The sequence below is a fragment of the Mytilus galloprovincialis genome, chromosome 7, assembly GCF_965363235.1.
Source record: "Mytilus galloprovincialis chromosome 7, xbMytGall1.hap1.1, whole genome shotgun sequence".
Classification (NCBI taxonomy): domain Eukaryota; kingdom Metazoa; phylum Mollusca; class Bivalvia; order Mytilida; family Mytilidae; genus Mytilus; species Mytilus galloprovincialis.
In genome coordinates this window covers 92,938,279-92,949,501 of record NC_134844.1, presented here as the reverse complement: position 1 = coordinate 92,949,501, position 11,223 = coordinate 92,938,279, and positions in this window count along the sequence as shown.

The window sequence follows — 11,223 nt, the reverse complement described above, 5'->3', positions numbered from 1 at the left end:
ATAGTTAGTCATTTCCTATAATTTAATTCTTGATTCAATTTTTAACCAGAATAAATCGTGAAAAAGACGTTGATGAAGATCACAGTCACATGACAAAACTATGTCTATGCCAAATGGAAGTTATTAACGACTTGACTGGCTATACAGCCCTTGCGTGGTTGGTAAATTTTGTCTATGGGCTGATTAACAGAACAACGTCAGCCAATCAGAAGACATGTTACATCCAAAATTAAATTATATAGAAATACAGTTGAAAATTTACGGCCACTTCTTTTTAGAGAAATCTTTTTTCAGAAAATACTATGTCATCCCGAGGGAAGGATAATTGGTGTTTTTTTTTTGTTTTTTTTTTAAATGCAAACGGAGTATTCTTCTTATTTACTATTATTTTTGTGGGCGGTGGGTGTAAAATTAGTGCGGTCCCTGGTTGGGACATAGTATTTTCTGAAGCACCCCTTGAATTAAAAATCAAATCATGTTTGTATTCTGTGATTCTGGAACACGCACACACTCCCCCTGTTTTCCAAACAAAAATTTCCCGTGTTTTAATTCCTGAATTTTTATGAACTATTCCACACTTTATACTGTAGAGTGGATTGTTTGCTGAAGATTTTTTTGAATTGAAAAATGCAGAACATTACATTTCCTGTGTTTTAATTCCTGAATTTTTTATGAAGTATTCCACACTTAATACTGAAGAGTGGATTGTTTGTTGAAGATTTTTTTCATTTGAAAAATGCAGAACATTACCTTTCTGTTGGTGATGCAGGTAAACTTGATGTTCAGGAATAAATGAAGGAATGGTTGGAATAAGGTAGGTGTTTCTCCACAAATGATGGAAAACTAAGCCAAATATAAATATTTTTGTGAAATTAAGTTGGTCAATTAAACTTTAAACACTGAAATTTAAACAAAATATGCTGGTGGAAAATTTCGAGGTGTCCTCTTCAAAAATGAATCTGGAAATATTATTCTACTATACAAGGAGGGGCCGAAAGTAGCAAGTGCCATATGTAGGAAAGTTTTAAAAGAGGGCAATGAGAAATGAGGGACAATAGAATTTGTACATCTGAATATTTATTCTAAAATTTATCAACTTGATGCCTTTTATATCACAAAATCGGGTATATTTTACAAAGTATTGAAAGATCGCACCCCTAAAAGCGTACTTGGACTTGTCAGAAAAAATATTTGATCACAAAAATATTTATTTTTTCAATTCTGGCATTAGTAAAAGTTTACTACATCAAATGAATAAATAATATAATATATAAACAATAAAAATAAATACAAATAACACATTGTATTAAAGGCGCAAAACTGTCCATCAATTCAAGTTTTCGCGGTATTTACACTTATCCGGAAAATTGGATCTGTCCGCAAATGTACAAGGTTTTCTCATACAACGTCTTTCAAGCGTTTGATAATGGCCCTGAAATGATACACAATAAAACTCGATTGATAATATTAAAAAGTCCAGCGTGTTCCCGGAGACAGAATTACTGGATTGTAACCATTCTGAAACGAGAAATGTCTCTTTTAACAGATAATTGCTATCCAAACACGTAAATATCTTGATATTAATTAAAACGAGTGGTGTTAACGTGGAAAATCGTAAAAACATCCCTTTTTTCATCAGATTTACACCAGTTTGTACCTTTTGTCAGTATAGCTTAAACTTTGGATAGCATTTTTCAGAGAATATACATTCAGACGATTTCATTGATGCTTTATTTTTTGTTGAAAGGTTCCAGCAACACGCTGGACTTTTGAGTTTAAAATGAAATAAACACCTTCAGTAGCTGCTCGGGTCACGTGACTACTTTCACTTTTGATGTAAACAAACCGTGAAAAATTAAATTTAGATTTTAATGATTAACACTATTACCGCTGCTAAGAAATCTTTTTCTGGCAATATTAAGTTAAAATTGTTTAAAAATAATATGCTTTTTAACGTATTTTTCTCGTAAAGTGCCTTAACATCACTGCGAATACGATAATGCGCATATGTATTGTTCCTTATTTTTACACATATTACGTATTTCTTATCTACGTCATTCGAACAAAAAGGACACACACAGTGTCTTGTTAACCTTATGAACATATTTGATTACATGTTTTAAAATATGCCGTGATGTTGTGTGTGAGTACCAAATTAAATACATTCAATCAACTATCATTTTGTGAAGCAAGGTATAACTTTGTTCTAAATCCTTTAAGGCAAAGTGTACCTAATTGCACACATCTAGCGGAAAACGGGATTAAAAACGTTCGTCGTTAGTTAAGCAAGTTATCTCCCTTACTCTAAGAAAGGACACACTTAAGAGAAACAACTTTTTGCGGTCTATCATGAATCTAACAAGCACACCTGTACTGAACTGACTCAACAATACCTGTAGTCTTGAACGAAAAACACACAGTACTCAACGTAAAGTTTTATAATAGGTTACAAATGATTAATGAAAGACGTGTGAATTTAATTATTGAATTAAAAAGACGTTGACATGTTCGTATTTTGTACAATTGAAAATTTTAGGACATGATATATATTCATATAAAAAAAAAAGACGATACCAAGAGAATAATTTGACCACAATAATGCAACACTTACAAGTTGGAAGAACCGCTGAAAGTCGGAAAACAAACAAAAAGTAAACAAATTAGGCCCAAAAAATTTCTCAGTAACTTAAAACTTGTCTCACTCTAACATGTATCTTAGAGTAAAACTATGTCATTAATCTCGCAGTTTTCAACTTTTTCTACATATGCATGCAGAAAATAAACAGGTGTCTTCTATTCCGTCCGCAATTTATGGGAAAGCTAAATCTAAATTTAGAACCAAATTGAAATTGAAAGTACACATGTATGATAAAAAAATATAACATGTCATTTCTTCTTTATCAAATTCCAATTTCGAAGAGATATATAGCGAAATCTGTTTTTTTTTTATTGTGCCTGTGTGCATCATTCAAAAATAGAGAATATAATTTTGAAGTAACATTATTTTATTCTCAAGTCTCAAGTCTCAATTCAAGATTACGAATGAATAAAATATAGTATTAAGGTTAAAGGAGCTCTAGCTACGATATATATAAAAAATTAAAAGTACGATTTATTTTGTTCAATCATTAATGAAAATGAAATAGTGAAATAATAACTTGCTTTTATCAGCTAAAATGGTTCGATCTTGTCAAATTAATCTCATAAACATTGATTTTGAGTTTATCACTTGCAAGTGAATAAGTCGACCTTATTAAACCCGTATTCATGTGAACTCCAATTTAACCCTGTAGAAAGAGATAAAAAAACGCATGCAATGTCCGTGTACGGTTATTCAAAGGAAAATAATGTCAACATTGAAAGTGAAACAAAGGTGAATAATTTGATTAACTGATTCGATCTACAAAAAGTCATTCTTATAAAGGTAAAGATTTTGAATCAATAATACAAAATTTAACAGACTTTTAAAAATCCAATTGCACATGTTGCTTAATCTATTTATATCTATGTTTATGTTTACATCGCTTATATGGTCATAGAAGGTCAACTCGATAGTTAATTAGATGGCGTCTTGGCTAAAATTCTCACGAAACGAAGCTACATTTTTTTGAGACCATGTCCTGTAAATTGTTTATTTTATACTTTTGATAGTTTGGAAAAATGTTTTACATTGTTATAAATAAAATATTAGAATTTAAGTCAAATCGGTGAACATGAATTTGGCAGCTAGTGCCCCTTTAAAGAAAAGAGGTCAGGAAAGTTTGTTACACTTGTAACTGTAATTTAATATTCACTGGAATGAGAGGTGAAATGAGTTCAGACTATTACAATGCGATAGCATTTTAAAGATTTTTTTTTTTAATTTAACCAAAGTCTTCTGCAAGGGAAGTTTAACGACCTCAATGATTATCCATGAGGATCTCGCACTCGGTCAGATCTATGCTTTCACATAGTTCATGATCATACAATAATTGAAAATCCTGTAGTTTACTAGTCTAATAATAAAAGACTTTGGAGTTTCATATCATTTACAATCAACGTTTTTTATCGAATATTTCTTTTTTATTATCAGTGTTGAAACCCCCCCCCCAACCACCACCACCACCACACACAAACACAAACGTTGAATGTAAATGATATGAAACTCCAAATTCTTATATTATAGGACTGGTGGTTTACTGGTTGTTATTCACTGGTTTAATTATGTCACTTCACAACATGGTATTTGTTTTCCGTAAATATCTTTATGTAAGACCGTTGATTTTGTCAGCTGAGTCTTTTGTGGCCTACACATTATGTTTTTTCCTTCACTTGTTGAACACAGTATTGTTGTTTATAGTGTTTGCTTACATCGACTTGATTTAACCAGTGGCGGGTAGTTGTCTCATTGGAAGTCATACCATATCTCCTTTTTTTTTTTAAATATCATATAAATATGAAGAGGCAATATTCGTACGGCACTACGCTAAGTAAACCCGTGTAGCAATACATTATGAATAATCGCTGTGCATTACACTGAGTAAATTCTTAAAACATGTTATTAGGTAAATTTTAAAAGCATCGTACATGATACATTCTCATAAGGTCGCCTTTGGTACATTCTTACATGATTAATTTTACACCAGTTAATTAAAAATTATTACACTGTATACATTGCTAAATCATTTCCCTATGCACAATGTTATTGTATAACAGTACTGGGTACGTTTCTGTCGTAATGCACTACTAGGTACGTCGAACTCAAAGGTATCATATTAGGTGTATGTTTTCATCTTGAATATGTATGAAATATCTGCGACGGGAAGTTATACCAAATACTCTGATCTTTTCTATTTTGTTAAAATTTATAAGCAAGTCCTTCTCTTTAACCTCATTACGGCCTAAAAAAATTCTGAATATCAAATGAAATCAACACGTTTTAAATCTCAAGCGTCCGAAGCGCTTGTCTTGCTTGACCTTGATATAGAACATTAAAAGCCAAACATTTGAAAGCCACGGATGTATAAGAACCGAAATAGTTGAAGAGCCAGAGTATGCATTATGCTTATTGTTTAAATCCGTGTATGTGGATTTTTAACAAACAATGCATGGAACAAACAAATATTTTCTTATGTAACTGAAATATTTTTTTGCAGAGTTGCATCACGAGCATGTGTGTAAACATTACTACTGAAATAGGTTTATAATGTAGAATATATTGTGTGCAAATCCTCAGAATAACACCATGCAGAAATGACTAAGATGAAAATATGCAGAAAATATTTTTTGGCGTATCAAGCTATTAATTTCAACGGCTCGTGTCTCAAAAACGAAAACAGTTTCCCATTTTTTTATTTTATTTTCTGGTGTAACTTTACAAGCAGAATTCGTATGTGAAATTAAAAAAAAATGTTGTGTAGTTTAATTACATACACTTCGCCTTAAGAACGTTGTTCATTTTTTCCAGGCTTATTGCATAATTTACACAAGTTTTACAGTTTTTCCAATTCTGAACCTCCCTTCTCTGATCCACGATCCCCGCATTCTTCCTTAGACTTCCGCTTCTCAACCCATCATTTCAATCTTTCCTTATCCCTTCTAATCATTTCAGTCAGAGCTTGTGAAACATTAATAGTTTCCAATTTGACACTTTCAAATAAAAACAAGATATGTTGTCAAATATCTGTATCAAGTAAATTGAACATTATTGCACATTTTGAGATGACACTGTCACTTATTTTACTGGAATCTAAAAAAAAAAGGTTTTAAACATTAGTAACTTACATAATTTTCCGTCTCGAACAATTGTGCAGATTTTTTCATAACAGAGAGAGTGAATAAAGGATAAAGTTAGAAAAAAAAAACACTCTTATTCAGTGCACTGAGAAACACAATATAATTTGTGTTGGTAAACATAAGGTTTAATTATCGCCATGTCCAAAGAATATAGGAAAATCGCTTATTCATCATCGTATGAATGAAAAAAAACACGTCATTTCTAACACTGAATCTAATATGCAGAATTAAGTATCTAAATATTTTATATCAGTAAAAGCTTTGTTAAAGTTGACGGGGGAATCTCGTTATTATAGATAAAATCTCTAAGTTGTAAAAGCGTGTAAATAATTGGACCTATATATGCATCAGCAAGTGTAAAATATCATAAAATTAAACAAATGATATAAATCACCCTGTCATATATGAATAAAAACGATAATATTACAGCGTAAACAACATATATATTACATTTCAATGTTATCAATGAAAAAAAAATGTAAGTTTAAATTGCAAATTCATTCTCGATATATAGATTTGCTACTCACTAGACTAAACTTTAAATCTGCATGATAAGGAACATTTCGGAGATTAATCTAAATAAGGATTGGTTTCCCTTTTTTAAACATTTTTGCCTTGTTTTGTTTTTTAATCTGTTGTCAATAAAGTTATATATATAAATTTTACTTTTTTTTGGCTCTTTAACATGATTGAAATATTATCTTGACTTTGAGTTCCTGTATACGATAGTGTTTTTTAAATAAGTATATTAAATAAAATTTGCTATAAGTAGACATGTGCGCACTGGCAACCTCCAATGAATAGTAAGTGTCTTATATATGTAAGCACAGGATTTTAGATTTAAGTTCATTTAATTCCTCTTTTTCCAATTTCCTTGTTTTACACATAACGTAATTTAGTCAGGTTTTCCATAGTCTAACATTATTTACTTTGTTTTGATGCACTAAAACATGACAGAAATGCATATCAGTAATACATGTTTCTTTTTTAACTTAGTCTGAAGCTATTTAAAAAACTCATCATAGATAGCAGGATTAAATTTTTATATCTACGCCAGACGCGCTTTTCGTCTACATAAGACTCATCAGTGACGCTCGAATAAAAAATGTTTAAAAGGCCAAATAAAGTACGAAGTTGAATGTTTTTCATGGCAAGTAATGCATAATAAAGTTATATGTAAACCAACTTAAGACCTCATTATCCATTAACTTTAAGTATTGATTTTATATCAAAATAGTACATATGTCCAATGATGAAACTGCTGCTGGTTAAGATAATAGTACGCTGTTAATTTCTTATTGATGTGTTGTCTGTCTATTAAGCTTTGTACTTGATTGGCTTCATAACTATTTTGATCTGAGCGTCACTGACGAGTCATATGTAGACGAAACGCGTGTCTAGCGTATTAAATGACAATCCTCGTACGTTCGATAACTATTATGCTATTTGGTAGGAGTTATTTAGAAGAACAACTATCGATATCATGCTATGACAGATTGATACACTAACACAGTTGCTGTGGACCATCAATTTTGCAGCAAGATATTGAGTATCGTGCCTTTGTTTTGCTAGCGGTTTCTTATCACCAAGTACTCTTTCTTTGCCATTCTTTTCATGTTTATCTTAACTTATCAAGACATGTATAATCCGTAGCTTGAATGGTGCAATTTCTAAATTAGAAATAATGTTTATCACAAAATTATAAGTAAAATATAGGCAGTGACAAACCGTACCATTTATTTGCATCTCTCTAGAAATAGATGATCGTTTGAAAGGACCAGCTTCTTAAATTTTAGTTTAATTTCTTGTTCCAATTTTTTTTTTAAATTTATAAACACATGTATTTGGGGACAGCTGCAGATCTGAAAAAAATGGTTTCAGAAATTCAAAACTTCTATCTCCATTTTTGATCTGCCAAAACTTTAAGAAGCTCTATTGTAAAAACGCATAAAACTTCAAATTTTACAGGCCATTATTTTATGAATATATCTGTCTCTTTAAATTCAGTTGTGCGGATTTGGTCATGACAGATAAAGTCAACACAAAAGGGATGAAGTAAGAAAACACATAGACATCCAGAGCATTGGGAAACAAAATATCATTTGTTTGATAATCCTAACGTTTAATTATTGCCTTGTCATTTTTTTTCTTTCAAATGTTGAAAATCGCTCATTCATCCCATATACATTAAAACAGTCGGTATATAGACTTAATCTGATATACAGCATATAGTATTCTATATTAGTGCCAGCTTTGTTAAAGTGGACAGAGGGTATATCGTTTTAATAAATAAAATCTCTCAAGTGTTAAAGTGTTCAAATAATTGGATTTAAACATGCATCAACAAGTGTAAAATATCATTGAATTATACAAATGACACACATCACATGGTCATATACCAATAAAAAACAGATAAGATTAAAACGTACACAACATATATACTTCATTTAAATGTAATAAATGAGAAGAAAAAAACGCCAAATCATAGTATACCTTTAAAATGCAAATTCCTTCTCGATACAAAGATTTGATAAATGCATCATGTACGTTTATTCGGTACTAAGGATATTTCATTTTGTTACTGCGCAGAAGTACGTCCATTGTTCCTTTTTCATTATTCAAAATTATATAATGAATAATGAAATATTTCACTATTCAATGTTAAGTAATGAATAATGAAAAAGTTTATTTTTAATTATTCAAGTTGAAGCGGCGAAAAGTGAAATAAAGATAAAACATGTTGATTGTGACTTTTTAACTGTTTTTGATTCGAGCGTCACTGATGAGTCTTTTGTAGACGAAACGCGCGTCTGGCGTACATACTAGGTTTGATCATGGTGTCTCTGATGAGTTTATTTACAGTAAAGATATATCCAGTATTTCTAAATTCGTCTTTTTGGTGTTATCTAACAAATATTCAAATCAATATCAGAAAAACTAAATAAAAACACTCTTTGATTTTTAATATGATACATTTATCTAGTTCATAGTTTCGGAGTAAAAACTAGTGGGTTTTCCTAACTATTTTTAAAAGAAATTCCTTGGTTCAATGTATAGACGACCTAAATACCAAAACATATATTTGAAATACTTTATGTGGTCTTTTTTTTAAATTGTCACTGGACCTTTGCTATTCGTAATCCTTTAATTTTATTTATAACAAGTCGATTGTGCAGGAATGATTATTAGAAGGGGTTACTGAAGACCAATATGCCATAATACGCAAAAAATTAAAAAATACTAGTAGCCAAGTTTTAATGAAATGGATATTTTGAATAATGAAATAGATATTTTAAATAATGAAATAGATATTTTAAATAATGAAATAGATATTTATAATAATGGATTACCTTAATTGGATTTGGCAAAAGTTTTAGGAATTTGGTCCTAAATGCTCTTCAACTTTGTACTTTATTTGGCCTTTTAATTCTTTTGGATTTGAGCGTCACTGATGAGTCTTTTGTAGACGAAACGCGCGTCTGGCGTATATACAAAATTTAGTCCTGGTATCTACGATGAGTTTATTTATAGACTGCTGTGACCCAATATGTGCGGTAATGACCATTAGAGGGGTTACGGAGGACCGAAATTCCAAAATACGCTTGAAAATGAAGAAATAGCCAATTTTGAATATTGAAATGAATATTTTGAATAATGGAATGGACTGCTGCGACCCTTTAGCCCCTACATATAGATTTACCTTATAATGTTTAGCTTTACTGATGAAGGTAAATCCAGGAAAGCACTTCGGACGCAAGAAATTATTAAACGTGTTGATGTTTTCAATTTTTTATACCTCATTCGAAAGCTTATTCAAAGGAACAAAAGGTTTGGAGTCAACGCATATTAGAGGAGTAACGAGGGACCTAAAAATCAAAATACGATTGAACATTAAAAAATAGCTTGTTTTGAATAATGGAATGGACTGCTACAACCCGTCAGCTCCTAATCAAGGTAAAATTTATACACCAAATTAAAGTTTTTTGATAGTTGAATAAGCTGAGTATAAACGATATGTGCAGCAATGAATATTAGAGGGGTAAAGGAGGACCTACATGTCAAAATACGCGTAAAACATATGAAAAAGCTAATTTTGAATAAGGAAATGAATATTTTGATTAATGGAATGGACTGCTGCGACCCTTTAGTCCCTTAATATAGATATGCCTTATACCTTATTCACGCGTTTTTCGATATAAGGGACCTTCTTTATTCCTGTGATATGCGTTGCGGAATATATTGACTGTAATTAGGTGTTGAAAGGCCACAGCAGTCCATTCCATTATTCAAAATATCCATCATGGCATTATTCAAAATTGGCTATTTCCTAATTTTCACGCATATTTTGGCATTTAGGTCTTCCGTAATGCCTATAATTGTCATTGTGGCATAAATTGTTTCTTCTCAGTGTATTCCTCTGTCAATAAGCTTTAATTTGATGTATAGTTTTCAACTTGATTAGGAGCAGTCCATTCCATTCTTCAAAAAAAGCGTTATCTCAATTTTCACGCATATTTCGATATAAGGGTCCTTCGTTACTCCTCTAATATGCGTTGCGGAACATATTGACTATATACCTTTTGTTTCTCTCTCAAAAAGCGTTTGAAGGAGGTCTGAGGTATATCTGTAATTAGGGGTTGGAGGGTCACAGCAGTCCATTACATTATTTAAAATATCTATTTCATTTTTCAAAATTTGCTATTTCCTAATTTTCACGCATATTGTGGCATTAAGGTCCACCGTAACCATGGTAACCCCTCAAATGGTCATTGTGGCACATATTGTTTATTCTAGGGGTTATTCCTCCATCATTAAGCTTTAATTTGGTGTATAATTTTCCTCCTAATTAGGAGCTGACGGGTTGCACCAGTCCATTCCATCATTCAAAATAAGCGTTTTCTCAATATTCACGCGTATTTCGATATTAGGGTCCTTCGTTACTCCTCTAATATGCCTTGCATAATATATTGACTATATACCTTTTGTTCCTCTTTTAATAAGCTTTTGAATGAGGTATAAGATATATCTGTATCATGTGCTGAAGGATCAGAGCAGTTCATTCCATTATTCAAAATATCCATTTCATAATTCAAAATATCCATTTCATAATTCAAAATATCCATTTCATTATTAAATTGGCTTTTTTTCTAATTTTCACTCGTAGTTTGGCATTTAGGTCCCCGTAATCCCTGTTATGGTCATTGCTGCATAATCAACTTGTTATATATATAGTCAGAGGATGGAGAATAGCCAAGGTTCATTGAAAATAAAAAAGGACAACGCAGAGTATTTTAATTTCAATATATATGTATGGTATTCAGATCATCCATACATTTAATCAAGGAATTTCTGTTTAAAATAGTTAGAAAACCACTAGTTTATCCCCCGAAACTAAATAAATTAATAAAATTAAAGATTTAAAGAGTTAAAGAGTGTTTTCATTTTTTT